Here is an 18562-nt window from a genome sequence, read left to right as displayed (position 1 = left end):
TTTAAAACATTTCCTGTTGTTCTTTGGATGGTCCACTGTGGGTAGTTTGAAACAGTCTACCAGACTTCTCTCTGTATCAAAGGAAGCAATGAGATCAGAGTAAAAATATCAAAGAAAGATTTTTAAAAATGAATTAAGGAAGGTAAATCCAAGCAGAGTTTTTATAACATTCACAAAAGCATGTAGCTTTGTGTTAAATTGTGTTTTTAAAAAATATTCTCTCCTTGCTTCGTATCTTTGAGTCAGAAAGCTGGATGTGTGTCTAAACAAACTAGGCAATGCTAATACCAAGAATCCCGGAAAATGTGCTAAATTCACTATTCTATGTAAGTTTGCTCAGATGGTGGAGAAAGTGCATTAACCAGTACTGCAAACTGAATATTTTGTGTGTGTGTGTGTGTGTGTGTGTGTGTGTGTGTGTGTGTGTGAGAGAGAGACAGAGAGAGAGAAACAGACAGAGAAAGAGAGAGAGAGAAGATATTTGAAAAATAATACAAGAAATAAAGAAAGAAATATTCAAGGAGATAGATAGCATTAATGAAAAGCAATCTAAACTTCAGGTAACAATGAACACACTTACAGAATGCAAAAGGCTCTGGAAAGTCTCAGCAATAGAATTGAACAAGTAGAAGAAAGAATCTGAGCTCAAAGACAAGGTCTTCGAATTAACCCAATTCAACCAAGACAAAGAAAAAAGAATAAGAAAATACAAACACAGCCTCCAAGAAGTCTGGAATTATGTTAAATGACCAAACATAACAATAATCAGTGTTCCTGAGAAAAAAGATAAATCTAAAAGTTTGGAAAACATATTTGGGGGAATCATTGAGGAAAATTTCCCCAGCCTTTCTAGAGGCCTAAACATCCTAACACAAGAAGCACAAAGAATACCTGGGAAATTCATCACAAAAAGATCATCACCTAGGCACATTGTCATCAAGTTATCTAAAGTTAAGATGAAGGAAAGAGTCTAAGAGCTGTGAGACAAAAGCACCAGGTAACTGTAAGGAAAACCTATCAGTTTAACAGCAGATTTCTCAGCAGAAACCCTACAACTTAGAAGGGATAGGAACCCTATCTTCAGCCTCCTCAAACACGACAATTATCAGCCAAGAATTTTGTATCCAGTTAAACTAAGCTTCATATATGAAGGAAAGATATGGTGTTTTTCAGAAAAACAAATGCTGAGAGAATTTGCCACTACCAAGCCACCACTACAAGAACTGTTAAAAGGAGCTCCAAATCTTGAAACAAATCCTGGAAACACATCAAAACAGAACCTCTTTACAGCATAAATCTCGCATGACCTATAAAACAAAAATACAATTTAAAAAACATAAACAAAAATTTAAAAACCAAGGTATACAGACAACAAATAGCACGATGAATGGAATGGCACCTCACATCTCAGTACTAACGTTGCCTATAAGTGGCCTAAATGGTCCACTTAAAAGGTACAGAACTGCAGAATGGATAAGAATTCACCAACCATCTACTGCCTTCAAAAGACTCACCTAACACGTAAGGACCCATGCAAATTTAAGGTAAAGGGGCGAGGAGGGGAAGACATTTCATGTAAACAGACACCAAAAGTAAGCAGGAGTAGCTATTCTTATATCAGACAAAACAAACTTTAAAGCAACAATAGTTAAAAAAGACAAAGAGGGACATTATATGATGGTAAAAGGCCTTGTACAACAGGAAAATATCACAATCCTAAACATATGTGCACCTAACACTGGAGCTTCCAAATTTATAAAACAATTACTAATAGACCTAAGAAATGAGATAGACAGCAACACAATAATAATGGGGGACTTCAATACTCCCCTGATAGCACTAGGCAGTTCATCAAGATAAAAAGTCAACAAAGAAACAATGGATTTAAACTGTACCTTGGAACAAACGGACTTAATGTATATGAAACATTCCATCCAACAACAGAACATATATTCTGTTAAACAGCACATGGAACTTTCTCTAGGATAGACCATATGATAGGCCACAAAACAAACCTCAATAAATTTAAAAAAATTGAAATTATACCAAGCACTCTCTCAGACCACAGTGGAATAAAACTGAAAATCAACTCAAAAAGGAACCTTCAAAACCATGCAAACACATGGAAATTAAATAACCTGCTCCCAAATGATAATTGGGTCAAAAGTGAAATCAAGATGAAAACTAAATATTATTCTAACTGAATGACAATAGTGACACAACCTATCAAAACCTCTCAGACACAGGAGAGGCGGTGCGAAGAGGAAAGTTCACAGCCCTAAATGCCTACATCAAAAAGTCTGGAAGAGCACAGACAATCTAAGGTCACAACTCAAAGAACTAGAGAAACAAGAACAAACCAAACCCAAAACCAGCAGTAGAAAAGTATTAACCAAGATTAAAGCAAAACTAAATAAAATTGAAACCAAAAAAAGTACAAAAGATAAATGAAACAAAAATCTGTTTCTTTGAAAAGATAAATAAAATGGATAGACCATTAGCAAGATTAACCAAGAAAAGAATAAATAAAATCCAATTGAGCTCAATAAGAAATGAAACGAGAGATATTACAACTGACACCACTGAAATACAAAATACCATTCAAGGCTACTACGAACACCTTTACGTGCATAAACTAGAAAACCTAGAAGAGATGGATAAATTCCTGGAAAGATACAACCCTCCTAGCTTAAATGAGGAAGAATTAGATACCCTGAACATACTAATAACAAGCAGCAAGATAGAAATGGTAATTTAAAATATTACCAACAAAAAAAATCCAGGGCCAGTTTGATTCGCAGCAGAATTCTACCAGATATTCAAAGAAGAATTGGTACCAATTCTACTGACACTATTCCACAAGATAGAGAAAAAGGCAACTCTCCATAAGTTATTCTGTGAAGCCAGTATCACCCTAGTACAAAAATCAGAAAAGGACATAATCAAAAAAGAAAACTATGGACTGATATCTCTGATGAACATAGATGCTAAAATCCTTAACAAAATACTATCTAATCAAATCCAACAACATATCAAAATGATAATCTAACATGATCAAGTGCGTTTTATACCAGGGATGCAGGGATGGTTTAACATATGCAAGTTAGTAAATGTGATACACCACATAAACAGAATTAAAAACAAAAATCACTTGATCATCTCAATAGATGCAGAAAAAGCATTTTACAAAATCCAGCATCTCTTTATGATGAAAGCTCTCAGCAAAATTGGCATACAAGAGACATATCTCAGAATAATAAAAGCCCTCTATGACAAACCCACAGCCAACATAATACTGAATGGGGAAAAGATTGAAGCATTCCCTCTGAGAATTGGAACAAGACAAGGATGCCCACTCTCACCACTCCTCTTCAACATATTACTAGAAGTCCTAGCTAGAGCGCAGACAAGAGAAAGAAATAAAGGGCATCCAAATTGGCAAAGAGGAAGTCAAACTGTCGCTATTTGCTGATGATATGATTGTTTACCTAGAAAACCCTAAGGACTCCTCCAGAAAACCCCTAGAACTGATAAAAAAAATTCAGCAAAGTTTCCGGATACAAGATTAATGCACACAAATCAGCAGCTCATCAATACACCAACAGTGACCAAGCTGAGAATCAAATCAAGAACTCAAGAAATCTCCACACTGTTCAAATCCAGAAATCAAAAGCCCCTTTTACAATAGCTGCAAAAAATACAACAACAACAACAACAACAAACTTAGGAATACACCTAACAACGGAAGTGAAAGTCCTCTACAAGGAAAACTACAAAACACTGCTGAAATAAACCATAGATGATACAAACAAATGGAAACGCATTCCATGCTCATAGATAAGTAAAATCAATATTGTGAAAATCACCCTACTGCCAAAAGCAATCTACAAATTCAACACAATTCCCATCCAAATACAACCATCATTTTTCATGGAATTAGAAAATATTCTAAAATTCACAAGGAACCAAAAAAGAGCTCTCATAGCCAAAGCATGGCTAAGCAAAAAGAACAAATCTGGAGGCATCACATTACCTGATTTCAAACTATACTATAAGGCCATGATCACCGAAACAGCATGGTACTGGTATAAAACTAGGCACATAGACCAATGGAACAGAATGGAGAACCTAGAAATAAAGCCAAATACTTAACAGCCAACTGATCTTCAACAGAGCAAACAAAAACATAAAATGGGGAAAGGATACCCTTTTCAACAAATGGTGCTGGGATAATTGGCTAGCCACATGTAGGAGAATGAAACTCGATCCTCATCTCTCACCTTATACAAAAATCAACTCAGGATGGATTAAGGACTTAAATCTAAGACCTGAAACTATAAAAATTATAGAAGATAACATTGGAAAAATCCTTCTAGACGTTGACTTAGGCAAGGATTTCATGACCAAGAATCCCAAAGCAAATGCAGTAAAAACAAAGATAAATTGCTGGGACTTAATTAAACTAAAGAGCTTTTGCACAGCAAAAGAAACAGTCAGCAGTGTAAACAGACAACCCACAGAGTGAGAAAAAATTTTCACAATCTGTACATCTGACAGAGGACTAATATCCAGAATCTACAGTGAACTCAAACAAATCCATAAGAATAAAAAAACAAACAATCCCATGAAAAAGTGGGCTAAGGACATGAATGGAAAATTCTCAAAAGAAGATATACAAATGGCCAGAAAACATATTAAAAAATGCTCAACATCACTAGTGATCAGGGAAATGCGAATCAAAACAACAATGCGATACCACCTCACTCCTGCAAGAATGGCCATAATCAAAAAATAGTAGATGTAGGCATGGATGTGGTGATGTGGGAACACTTCTACACTGCTGGTGGGAATGTAAACTATACAACCACTATGGAAAACAATGTGGAGATTCCTTAAAGAACTAAAAGTAGAACCACCATTTGATCCAGCAATCCCCCTACTGGGTATCTACCCAGAGGAAAAGAAGTCATTATATGAAAAAGATACTTGCATATGGATGTTTATAGCAGCACAATTCGCAATTGCAAAACCTGACACCAGCCCAAATGCCCATCGATCAACCAGTGGATAAAGAAACTGTGAGACATATAAATACACACACACACACACACACACACACACACACACACACACAATGGAATACTACTCAGCCATAAAAAGGACTGAATTAATGGCATTCACAGCAACCTGCAAGAGATTGGAGACTATTATTCTAAGTGAAGTAACTCAGGAACGGAAAACCAAACACTGTATGTTCTCACTGATATGTGGGAGCTAAGCTAAGAGGATGCAAATGCACAAGAAGGACACAATGGACTTTGGGGACTCAGGGGGAAATGTGGAAGGGGGTGAGGGATAAAAGACTACAAACATGGTGTAGTGTATACTGCCCGGGTGATGGATGCACCAAAATCTCACAAATCACCACTAAAGAACTTACTCACGTAACCAAACACTACCTGTTCCCCAACAACCTATAGAAAAAAAATTTTTTTAGTTAAATTAAATTAAACAGAAAAAAATTTAAAAAATAAAAACAGAAGCCACAGGCCAAGTGCGGTGGTTCACGCCTGTAATCCCAGTACTTTGGGAGGCCAAGGCAGGTGTATCACTTGAGGTCAGAAGTTCAAAACCAGCCTGGCCAACATGACGAAACTCCCATCTCCACCAAAAATACAAAAATTAGCTGGGCGTGGTTGTGCATACCTGTAATCCCAGCTACTTGGGAGGCTGAGGTACGAGAATTGCTTGAACCTGGTGGGGGCAGAGGTTACAGTAAGCCGAGTTCACGTCACTGCACTCCAGCCTGGGTGACAGAGTGAGAGTCTGTCTCAATGAATAAATAAATAAATAAATAAGCCACAGAGAGACACACAGGAAGAAAGGCAATGTGAAGATATAGAAAGATTGAAATTCTGCATCTATGAGCAAAGAAACATTAAAATTACTGGCAGACACCAAAAGTACATAAGAGATGTAGAATAAATTCTCCCTCAGAGCCTCCACAAGGAAGCAACACTTCCAACACCTTGATTTTGGACTTCTGGACTCCAGAAATGTGAGATAATACATATCTGCTAGTTTACATCACTTAATTTGTGCTAATTTATTATGGCAGCCTTGGGAAACTAATACAGACTCATGATGCCTCCGTGGCAGCCATCCAAATGTTTGCTCTGTTGGCTTGCATGTGTGAGTTCTTAAGAGAATCCTAGAGAGTCTCTCCACTGCATTTCCCAGGTCTGGAAGGTCACCCTTAAACTTAACTTTCCCTTCCTCTTCATTCCTGTAACTTGGAGTATATCCAAAGCTCTTGTGGATGTCATCCTCTTGTCTTGAGGTAAGTTTTCATATATGGTGTGCAGTTCTGGCAAGAAAGTTTAGTCCTTTGGTGGCATCCCACTGATCTTTGAGAAACTCAGAAATTCTCAAAGTGCCAGATGTAAAAAACAGGTTGCTCTGTTCCCTTCACTTCTGTAGCTGTCTCCAGTTTTCTTGCTCTGCTCTAGGAGATCTACTGTCTAACAGACAACTAACTAGGAGGATGGTATGGCAGGCTTTCTTCTTGTCAGAAATCCATTTCTAAAAGTGTCATATGCTTTCCAATTTTTCGAGAAGCAGCTCCCCTATCCCTTTGGGGACGGGAGTTAATAATTTTTCTCCAAGAGCTTATAGTTTCTACAAGAACAACAACCTGATATCTTTATCTCCTTAATTCCGTACTAACTCACCTTCTTTCCTGGATTGGGAAGGAAAGTGGCATTGTAGCTGGTGGTAGAGTTAATGCTGGTTCTCCAATCCCATAAATTCAGGAGTAAGTGTGGGGGAATGCAATGCTTGCCTTAACTGTTAACCAGCTTTCTTTAAAACGTTAGGTAGTTAATGCCTCATTGTCCTCAAATTTGGGCCAGGGTTACTGATTCTTGGGCACTGGATTACATTTCCCTTAACCACTAGCTATACACGCTTAACACAAAATCCCTCCACTAGCATCAGATGAGTTTGTGGGTTTGGAACTTTAGAGTGAAAAAGCACTTAGCAAGATTTGATTTCACTATATATTTGACATTCAACTCAACTGTTCAACTTACCTTTTTGTGAAGTGAGGGAATTTGACTAAAATCAGCAATTGCTTACCCAAACGATTTCAGGAGCTAGAAGGAAAAGTAAATGCAGGAAGTAATTATTTTGAATGGGGACTGTGACCAGTTTGAGAGTGGTAATACCAACCTGAGTCGTTGAATTAATTTTAGGCCTTCTTGAAGCGAGTTTCTAAGCTCTGAGAGATGTTTTTTAATGTCCATTCCACATTTAAATGTCCATATATCCACTCTTTATGGGCAGGTAGATAACATATGAGGGCATTTTTCCCTTGTCATAATGTTTGGGAGTGGGTGCTACTAGCCATTTTAGTAAGTAGGGATCAGAAACGTGATATATGCAATTGTCCTTTGTCTCCCATGATTTTCAAATGATACATAAGGTATTAACGCAGAAACTGTTCATATTAACTTGAGCATAATCCAAATTCTGCTTTATATAGAGCTTAGATAGACAGACAGAAGAGTAAAGTATTTTGCATATTTTCCAGAAATGCAATTGCTATTTACATTGAGTAACTATTGCACTTTATTTTGTTTATTGTTTTCCATCATTATCTAGATTCAGCCACCCTTTCAGAAAATCATTTCAGCGATAGCAAGTTGCTGATAGAATTTGAGTCCATAACACTTCACACTTATGTCAGGCAGCATTTGTAGTTTTTAACTCATGTGATTATACAGATAGAGGTCAGCATCTGACTATTTCATACAATCTTCTCATGTAGTCATGCCTGAATATACATAATGAACTTCAGATTTCTTCTTAATGAACTGCTTTCTTGTTATTTATACTTAAATTTCAGATAAGGCATTATATAGACTTTTTCAAAAAGCTATTTGTGGGAAGATCTTTATATCCATGGTCTTCATTTCAGGTGGTAAAGCATTTATTACAAAGTACTTTTTATAAAAATGGAAAATTGTTTTGATAGCACTGCTCTATATCCACTGTCAGAGGTCTACAAAATCTCAGAGGTCATCAATATTCTAATATATATATATACACACATATATCAGTCTTCACCTATCCCTTGGCCATATTCTTTAACATGTTATGGTTCTCAGGCTATAATATTCTGTTAGTCACCAGGGGCCTAAAGTAATCTGGTTTTACTTGTAGCATAGTAAAAACTTCAATCTGAGACTGACTGCCAGAGGACCTATTCATTTGATGGTTTCCTGAGTAGGTACAGTTTTCAAGTCTAGATTTAATATGAAAGAAGTATAGCCCCCTAAATATTGTGTATGGTTATTTGTAGATATATTCAAAATTATTGTTTTGCCATGATTAAAATATTTATGAGACTGAGGAGATTTTAAAATTTAAACTAATAAATTGGATCAACTCACTGTTAACTGGTAAAGCATTTTCATCATTATAAAGAGAATGCATCATCTAATTTTCAAATGTTTTATCTTTCTAATTGAATTTCTAATTAGCACATGCTAATAAAATGAAAATATTAATGAGATCCTCATAGGTGCTTAATATAGTGATATCAAGTACTATCATACATATGTGTGTATATATACATATATATGCATGTGCATAAGTTCTGAAGAAAATTTTTATTATGCAAGATAATTAAGTGTCATTTGACATAAAAATTTTGCAAAGAGGTAAAAAGTGGCATAAAATTAAAGAAAGTTAATTATCTGATCTTTCTCCTTTCAGCAATTTACTTTCTTTTGTCCACAGATCGAGCTTCCTAATGCTCATTTCTTTAATTCCCTTTAATTACAACTGAGAAGTAAGCAAGTGAGATAGTAATTTCTACTGAAATTTCCATGCTTAATCTGCAAATGTAGTGAGCACTGATATAGTCAAGGAACAGTGTGGCTGTTGTGAGAAATAGAAAATGGAGGACAGGAATTATACTCAGTTTCCCCCATTATTCAGCAATAATAGAAAAAGTTAATTTACATTTTATTCTTTAAAATGTACATTTTAAAATTTCAATACATTTATTGAATTGAGCAACAAAAGTAATGTGTAGGGTAGGCATTTCTGTAACTTTTTCTCCCTATTTTGTATTTTCATTTTTCTGTATTTTTTCTGTAAAGTTTTGTATATATATATAAACTAAACTAAACTAAACTTGGAGGTTGAAATAAAACCCAGATTGACACTGTATATAGACAGCAGTACAATCCAGAAGGAATCTCTTTATATGGTCAGTGAGAAACATTTCTATTTTTAACACTACTAAGGGGCTCCACTAATGAAGTTTGTCTGGCAGAGGATGTGACCTCAGTATTATATAACACAGAAATTTCTCCTCAAGGTAGAAAGCTGGCTCGAAGAAACCTGTGACTGTCATGTCCCTGAGGGGTGCTTTAGAGTTCACAGCTTCAGGATATCTGTGAAGTTCTGAAATTGCATGCAATAATTTAAGCATTAGTCCCCATGTTTGTGTGTGTGTGCATGTGTGTGCACACCTGCATGATACTTTGGGGGGAAGTGGCCCATTTGGTATGATCCAGTTCTAAAATATGTTTATCCATGACCCCCTCAAAGCTTAAGATCCCCTGAAATTTCAGCTTTCTGCTTTTTTGCAGGCAAAGATCTAATTTCTCCTCTCTTTTAAGTGTTTCACTAAATACGTGAATTATCCTGCCCTTTAACGAATAGTGGCGATACGTTATTTTGGTCTTTACAATCCAGGAACACTATTGGTTTTGACAGGCTTTGCTCAAATAAAGACTAGTTTCACTTCATTTCCAAGGCATTCAACTCTACCCAAGTGACATTTGTGAAAGCCATATATTTCATTTGTGCATTCCAATGATTTAATTTAGTAAGCTCAATAAGCTTATCTCTAGTCAAAGATAACATGGCATTTATGACTGTAGAGTGCGTGATTGAATGGGATTCTTCCTGCTTCAGTTTCAACTTAGACTCCATTTTGTTGTTATCAGACACCAAAGATCCCGTGAGAAAAATTGACCTATGGAGATTTTAAAAGACACTGGTTGAAACTCTTAATTCCTGAACTCTTTCACGTACTTAGGAAATACGCAAGAGAGTCATGGTCTCAAGAGAAGGTTTTAAGAAAGGGGTTATTAAAACTATTGCTTTGGAGAGTGCACTTCACATGCAGGCTGTTCCATCCTCTTTTGGGGGAGAGGCATTAGGCAGGGGTTTACTTTCCAGTCCCAATATTGAAGAGGGTGGGCTTCTAGGCACCCAATTGAGGATCTTTGAAATAGTCAAAAAACCTTGAGGATAAGTGCCTGATCCCAACAAAGGAAGGTAAAGCAGTTAGTGTTCTGAGGTCTTTTCTTCCCAGGAGGTCCAGGAGAAGAGAGAGGGTCTGACTAACAGTGCTGGTGGCTGAGCCGGGAGATGCTGCTATGTTGAGATTGGTTCACTTTCTCCTAGCTTGTCAGTACACCGGATGTGTGTCCTGATTGTTTCTGGTGAATTGGATGTGGGCTATGTGGTACAGGATCCTCTTGGGCCTGTCCATTTGGGATCTCAGGAGGGATAAGGGCTGCAAGTGTATTGCGGGATGCCCTTGGACAAGGGAAGTGTCAGAAGAATCCACATATAGACACTGATACGCCCAAGACAAGGGAATTTCAGACAAGAGGAGGAGCAGGGAACTATTCCCAAGCTCCTATAATCAAAATCATGAGACAGAGAGAGTAGGTTTTAATCATCTGCCAAGTTTATGAAGAATACCAGCTTCACTGATCTACTCTGTCCAGATAGCACAAAGCCACCCAAAGTAAATGTGGCACAGAGCCAAACAGCAGCTTGCAAGTGCAGGAAGAAAGGGAACTGCAGAGAGTAGATAGTAGAGGCACCAGATACCACCTTAGCCCATTTTCCTCAAGCATCTAATTGGGGAAAAAAGAGATTTAAGGCTACATCGAGATTGGAATATTTTGAGTATCTATCTTGTAATGGACATTCTAATTACTGGACTGAAAGGCATTTGCAAATTAAAGTGATCATATTGTGATATATTCCCTAAGAATGTGCAAAAAAAAAAAAAAACAAAAAAAAAAAAACAAAAAAAAAACAAAACCTTGGGACCTACCTGAGCTTCTATTCAGGGATGGGGAAGATGGCCTGTATGTCTTTTCCTAACCTACCATCCTCTAAGTGGGAGAGAAAAAAAAAAGGTTGTACTTTATTCATATCTGAAGTCCAGTCTGATCATCATATGAGTTACACTGCTTAACAGAATCCAAGCAGTAAGTACTATGATTGATAATTGTGGTGATTAATACTGAATGTCAACTTGATTGGATTAGAGGATGCAAAGTATTGTGCCTGGGTGTGTCTGGAGGGTGTTGCCAATGGAGATTAACATTTGAGTCAGTTGACTGGGAAAGGTAAACCCATACTTAATCTTGGTGAGCACAACCTAATCAGCTGCCAGCATGGCCAGAATAAAAAGCAGGCAGAATAACATGGAGACTAGACTGGCTTAGCCTCTCCGCCTACCTCTTTCTCCAGTGCTGGATGCTCCATGCCCTCAAACATTGGACTCCAAGCTCTTCAGCTTTGGGACTTCAACTGGCTTCCTTTCTCCTCGGCTTACAGATGGCCTATTGTGGGACACTGTGATCGTGTGAGTTAATACGCCTTAATAAACTCACCTTTATACATACATCAATCCTATTAGTTCTGTCCCTCTAGAGAACTGTGACTAATACAGATTTTGGTACCAGGAGTGGTTCTAGAGGAAAAGAATATTAAAAATGGAGTTCTTTTGTTGGTTTTCAGGTTTCTGGAGTTGGCTTCTTAATGTGATTAGACATAAAAATGCTAAGGACTCTAATTCTAATAGTATGGAGAACAGACAGTCCTTGGTGTGAACAATTTAGAGAGTTATTATGCAAAATAAATGCATTTGATACTCTTGATTCACTGCTCATGAAAGGCAAGGAGTTTAGTGACTCAATACCTAATACCTTTGACCATATGTGGAGAACCAAGGAACATAATGAAGTTGGTTGGTTGCTCCTAAGTTCACTGGACAGAGTGATGAAAAAAAACAAACTCAGGGATTCTAACTAACTTCTGGCTTCAGAAGCAGATACTGAGCCTCAAATCTGCTAAGATTGCCCTGAGTGAGTCTTATCTCCTGCAGAGAAAGAGCTGAAATTGTGGAAAATCAGACACAGGCTATTACCATGTGAGTGGTTGACCTGCAACAAAAGGTGCACGCACAGCCTCGCCAGGTGTCTACTATTAAAGTGAGAGCATTGATTGGAAAACAATGGGACCTTGCAACTTGGAATGGGGATATGTGAGAGGACTCTGATGAAGCTGGGGACATTGAGCTTGTAAACTCTGATGAAACTTTTCTGCCAGAAGGAACAGCTTCCCCATCCCCAGTAGTGGTAACAACCCCTCCCCAACCCATGCTGCTATTAGCCTTTCCATCTTTGTCTGAGGAGATGAACCCTGCTCTGCCTGAGGCAAGAGTGATGGCCTCCCCTGAGGCAGTTGCTAGGCAAGATAATGTTGATTCTCCTCAGGAGCTCCCCTCCCCCCAACACCCCTGCTTGCTTCTAGACTTATAACTAAAGTTTTGGCAGGCCCCTAGAGGTGAAGTTCAGAGTGTGACCCACAAGGAGGTGCACTACACTCGAAAAGAACTCCTTGAATTTTCCAATTTATATAAATAGAAATCTGGAGAACAGATATGGGAATGAATATTAAAGATATGAGATAATGGTAGAAGGAACATACAGTTGGATCGGGCTGAATTTATTGATTTGGGCCCACTAAGTAGGGACTCTGCAATTAATGTTGCAGCTCAGGGAGTTAATAAAGGTTCTAATGGTTTATTTGCTTCATTAGCTGAAATATAGATTAAAAGATGGCTCACTGTGAGAGAACTGGAAATGCCTGATTTCCTCCCTTGGTTTAATGTAGAGGAAGGGATTCAAAGGCTTAGGGAGATTGGGATGCTGGAGTGGATTAGTCACTTTAGGCCTACTCATCCCAGCTGGGAAAGTCCAGAAGATGTACCTTTTACCAATGCTTTGGAAAACAGATTTGTGAAGGCAGCACCTGCGTCTTTGAAGAGTTCTGTATGTGTTGCTTTTCTCCGGATACCATATCTAACAGTGGGAACCATAGTCACTCAACAACAAAATTTAAATGCAATGGGGATAATTGGAACCCAAGGTGGCAGGAGCCAAGTGGTGGCACTCATCCATCAAAGGCACAGTGGGCATAGCTACCATCATGGACAACATAGGCAAAGCAGCAATCAGGATAGTTTGATTTGTGTAGAGCTCTGGCATTGGCTAGTTAATCACAGTGATCCTAGAAGTGAAATTGATAGGAAACTTACTGCATTCCTACTTAATTTAAATAAGCAGAAAACTTCCAGGCCGAATGGACAAAAGACTAATTTGAATTATAAAAACAGAGCATCATGGCCCCTCAATTAATTTTCAGACTAGAGCCAGTTTACAGAACCCTTTGCATGAAGGGGAGGCCAGGTCCCCTTGAGGAAGGACCCCACTACACTACCAACAATTTATGCTGTTAATCTTTCTCCCATCCTTCCCCAAAGGGACCTTTGGCCTTTCACCAGGGTAACTGTGCATGGGGGAAAGGAAATATTCAGACATTTCAGGGATTATTGGACACTGGCTCTGAGCAGACATTGATTCCAGGGGACCCAAAACATCACTGTGGTCCTCCAGTTAAGGTAGGGGGTTACGGAGGTCAGGTGATTAATGGAGTTCTAGCTCAGGTTGAACTTACAGTGGGCCCAGTGGGTTCTGGGACTCATCCTGTGGTTATTTCCCCTGTGCCAGAATGCAAACTTGGCATAGACATACTTAGCAGCTGGCAGAACCCCCACATTAGCTCCCTGACTTGTATGGTGAGGGCTATTATGGTGGGAAAGGCCAAATGGAAGCCATTAGAGCTGCCTCTACCAAGAAAAATAGTAAATCAAAAACAATATCACATCCTTGGAGGGATTGTGGAGATTAGTGACACCATCAAGGACTTGAAAGACACGGGGGTGGTGAACCCCACCACATCCCCATTCAACTCTCCTATTTGTCCTGTGCAGAAGACATGGATCTTGGAGAATGACAGTGTATTATTGTAAGCTTAACCAAGTGGTGACTCCAGTTGCAGCTGCTATACCAGATGTGGTTTCATTGCTTGAGCAAATTAACGCATTTCTTGGTACCTGATATGCAGCCCTTTATTTGTCAAATGCCTTTTTCTCCATTCCTGTCTGTAAGGCTCACCAGAAGCAGTTTGCCTTCAGCTGGCAAGGCCAGCAATATAGCTTTGCTGTCCTGCCTCAGGAGTATATCAACTCTTTGGCTTTGTGTCATAGTCTTGTTCAGAGAGACCTTGATCGATTTGCCCTTCCACAAGATATCACACTGGTCCATTACATTGAGGACTAAACTCTGATTTTTTTTTAACTTGCCCGAATTCCTATCTAAGCTGTCTGGTGAGTCATGCCCTACAAATCATACATTCTCATCAGATGGGTTTTATTTAACCCTATATATCGTAACTTTCCAACCTGACTCTGGCATAACATTACTAGACAAAGAAGAAAATCAAAATATTTTACCCCCAAAACACATTTCTTTGATATATTTTGAAGTAGCCCTGGAAAGCTGTTCTTTGTTGGGGGAAATTTGCATATGTAAAGAATCTCTATTAACGTAGCTAGATTTTTTTCTTCCAGACTCTCTCAATCCTAAAGAAATTAACTAAAATCTGAATAGGAAACATTTGTCATCTGTTGTCTCGAAGGGCAGCCAGTATAAGGCTTCAAAAGAACCTTAGTCTCCACAATCTTTTATCTTAACCTGAACATTCCCTTTCTATCAATCCCAGGTCTTTAGACACAAACAACCAATTGTCTAGCAGAAAATATTTAAATTCACCTATAGCCTGGAAGCCCCCACTTTGATTTGTCTTGCCTTTCTGGACCAAACCAATGTATTTCTTAAATGTGTTTGATTGATGTCTCATGCCTCTGTTAAATGTATGAAACCAAGCTGTGCCCCGACCGCCTTGGTAACATGTTCTCAGGACCTCCTGAGTGCTGTATCATGAGCCATGGCCACTCGTATTTGGCTCAGAATAAATCTCTTCAAATATTTTACAGAGTTCAACTCTTTTCATTGACAACATTATGACATTATGCTGATTGGATCCAGTGAGTCATAAGTAGCAAACACACTGGGCTCATGCTCATGGAATTCATGGGTCTTACCATGTTCCCCATCATCCTGAAGAAGCTGGATTGATAGAACTGTGGAATGGCCTTTTGAAGTCACAATGATAATGCCAGCTAGGTAACAATACTTTGCAGAGCTGGGGCAAAGTTCTCCAGAATGTCGTGTATGCTCTGAAGCAGTGTCCAACACATGGTGCTGTTTCTCCCATAGCCAGGATTCACAGGTCCAGAAATCAAGGGGTGGAAGTGGAAGTGGCACCACTCACCATCACCCCTAGTGACCCACTAGCAAAATTTTTGCTTCCTGTTCCTGTGACATTATGTTCTGCTGGCCTAGAGGTCTTAGATCCAGAGGGAGGAATGCTGCCACCTGGAGACACAATAACAATTTCATTAAACTGGTAGTTAAGATTGCCACCTGGACACTTTGGGCTCCTACCTTAAAGTCAACAGGCTAAGAGGGGGTAACTGTGTTGACTGGGGTGATTGACCTGGACTATCAAGATGAAATCAGTATACTACTCCACAATGGAGGTAAGTAAGGGTATGCATAGAATACAGGAGATCCATTAGGGCATCTCTTAGAATCACCATGCCCTGTGATTAAGGTCAATAGGAAGCTACAACAGCCCAGTCCAAGCAGGACTACGAAATGGCCCAGATCTGTCAAAAATGAAGACTTCGGTCACTCCATCAGGAAAAAAACCCCATGACCTACTGAGGTGCTTGCTGAAGGCAGAGGGAATACAGAATGGGTAGTAGAAGAAGATAGTCACTAATACCAGCTACGAACACGTGACCAGTTGCAGAAATGAGGACTGTAATTGTCATGAGTATTTCCTTATTCTTTTGTTAAAAACATGTTTGTGCATGTATACACTTGTACTAGAAAATTTCTTCATTTTATTTCCTTTTTTCCTTTTATCATGTGACATAAGATTTATTGACTTCATATCAGCGTTTAAGTGTTGTTAATTTTGTGTAATAGCATTTGGGTTGTGGATTGGTGCAGTTCTGGTTGTATTTTGTTAGGTGTAATTATGACCTTATTATTGTCTTTATTTGAAGATTACATATGATTTCAGGAAATGTGTATGAATTCAAGTTGACAAGGGGTGAACTTGTGATGGTTAATACTGAGTGTCAACTTGATTGGACTGAGGGATGCATAGTATTGTTCCTGGGTGTGTCTGTAAGGGTATTGACAAAGGAGATTAACATTTGAGTCAGTGGACTGGGAAAGGCAGACTCACCCTTAATCTGGGTGGGCACAATCTAATCAGCTGCCAACACAGCTAGAATAAAAGCAGACAGAAGATCATGAAAAGACTACACTGGCCTAGCCTCCCAGCCTACATCTTTCTCTGGTGCTGGATGTTTCTTGCCCTCAAACATCGGACTCCAAGTTCTTCAGCTTTGGGACTTGGACTGGCTTCCTTGCTCCTCAGCTTGGAGATGGCTTACTGTGGGACCTTGTGATCGTGGGAATTAATACTCTTTAATAAACTCCCCTTTATATATACATCAATTCTATTAATTGTTCTGTTAATAGTTCTGTCCCTCTAGAGAACCCTAATACAATAATTCTTTTTTTTGTTTGTTTCTTTTTTTATTTTTTATTTTATTATACTTTAAGTTTTAGGGTACATATGCACAACATGCAGGTTTGTTACACATGTATACATGTGCCATGTTGGTGTGCTGCACCCATTAACTCGTCATTTAACATTAGGTATCCCTAATGCTATCCCTCCCCCCTCCCCCAACCCACAACAGGCCCTGGTGTGTGATGTTCCCCTTCCTGTGTCCATGTGTTCTCATTGTTAAATTCCCACCTATGAGTGAGAACATGTGGTGTTTTGTTTTTTGTCCTTGCCATAGTTTGCTGAGAATGATGGTTTCCAGCTTCATCCGTGTCCCTACAAAGGACGTGAACTCATCATTTTTTTATGGCTGCATAGTATTCTATGGTGTATATGTGCCACATTTTCTTAATCCAGTCTATCATTGTTGGACTTTTGGCTTGGTTCCAAGTCTTTGCTATTGTGAATAGTGCCGCAATAAACATATGTGTGCATGTGCCTTTATAGCAGCATGATTTATATATACCCAGTGGTGGGATGGCTGGGTCAAATGGTATTTCTAGTTCTAGATCCCTGAGGAATCACCACACTGACTTACACAGTGGTTGAACTAGTTTACAGTCCTACCAACAGTGTAAAAGTGTTCCTATTTCTCCACATCCTGTTGTTTCCTGACTTTTTAATGATTGCCATTCTAACTGGTGTGAAATGGTATCTCACTGTGGTTTTGATTTGCATTTCTCTGATGGCCAGTGATGATGAGCATTTTTTCATGTGTCTTTTGGCTGCATAAATGTCTTCTTTTGAGAAGTGTCTGTTCATATCCTTCACCCACTTGTTGATGGAGTTGTTTGTTTTTTTCTTGTAAATTTATTGCAGTTTATTGTAGATTCTGGATATTAGCCCTTTGTCAGATGAGTAGATTGCAAAATTTTTCTCCCATTCTGTAGGTTGCCTGTTCACTCTGATGGTAGTTTTTTGGCTGTGCAGAAGCTCTTTAGTTTAATTAGATCCCATTTGTCAATTTTGTCTTTTGTTGCCATTGCTTTTGGTGTTTTAGACATGAAGTCCCTGCCCATGCCTATGTCCTGAATGGTATTGCCTAGGTTTTCTTCTAGGGTTTTTATGGTTTTACGTCTAACATTTAAGTCTTGAATCCATCTCGAATTAATCTTTTTTTAAATGAAATATTCCTTTTTTTTCTCAGTGCCATAGATAATAGATGGGTGGACTGTAACATTACCTAGTTTTCAGCTGAAGCATTTTAATCTCCATCATTTCCACTATTAAAAGAACTAAATCATGCCTGCTTAATACTTCGTGTGTGTTTGATACTATTTAGGTTATATAATAGTATAGCTCATTTGAAACTTAGTGATTCTCAGAAAAATCTGAGTATTGCTTATGTTACTAAGAGTTTGTCATCTGGGGTCAATACTTATCATGCCATATTGCTGTGTCCCCTATCTCCCAATGGAGATGAGAAAACTCTGACTTTTAGTGTCAGACTGTCTGGAAATCACAATGTGAAATTATCTTCTAAACTAATTCAGCTAAATCACATTTAATATCAGATTTTAGTGACTTTCTCATGACTGTTTATCAACTCCCAAATGACTCTTTAATTAATTGTTTCTCCTTTACTGGCTCATTTTCTGTCCGATCCCTTTCCTTAGAGTGTTGT

At 38.5% G+C, this 18562-nt stretch overlaps 1 long non-coding RNA gene across 5 annotated transcripts in view; it reads right to left on the bottom strand.

Moving 5' to 3' along the window:
• The window catches only part of LOC104006099 (uncharacterized), a 94595-nt gene extending 79194 nt beyond the window's left edge, over positions 1-15401 (bottom strand). For 2 of the 5 annotated variants that reach the window (XR_010156599.1, XR_008547542.1), the window contains exons 1-5: positions 15332-15401; positions 13096-13395; positions 11560-11676; positions 11150-11210; positions 7092-7154 (exon numbers count right to left, since the gene is read on the bottom strand). This is a non-coding gene — a long non-coding RNA (uncharacterized LOC104006099). The remainder of the gene's footprint in view (positions 1-7091; positions 7155-11149; positions 11211-11559; positions 11677-13095; positions 13396-15331) is intronic. The other 3 variants (XR_008547544.1, XR_008547546.1, XR_008547545.1) reach the window with 2 other exon arrangements.
• Between the last annotated feature and the right edge of the window lie 3161 nt (positions 15402-18562).

This window comes from Pan troglodytes, chromosome 3 (genome assembly GCF_028858775.2).
Source record: "Pan troglodytes isolate AG18354 chromosome 3, NHGRI_mPanTro3-v2.0_pri, whole genome shotgun sequence".
Lineage (NCBI taxonomy): Eukaryota > Metazoa > Chordata > Mammalia > Primates > Hominidae > Pan > Pan troglodytes.
This window is presented reverse-complemented; position numbering and strand designations above follow the sequence as displayed.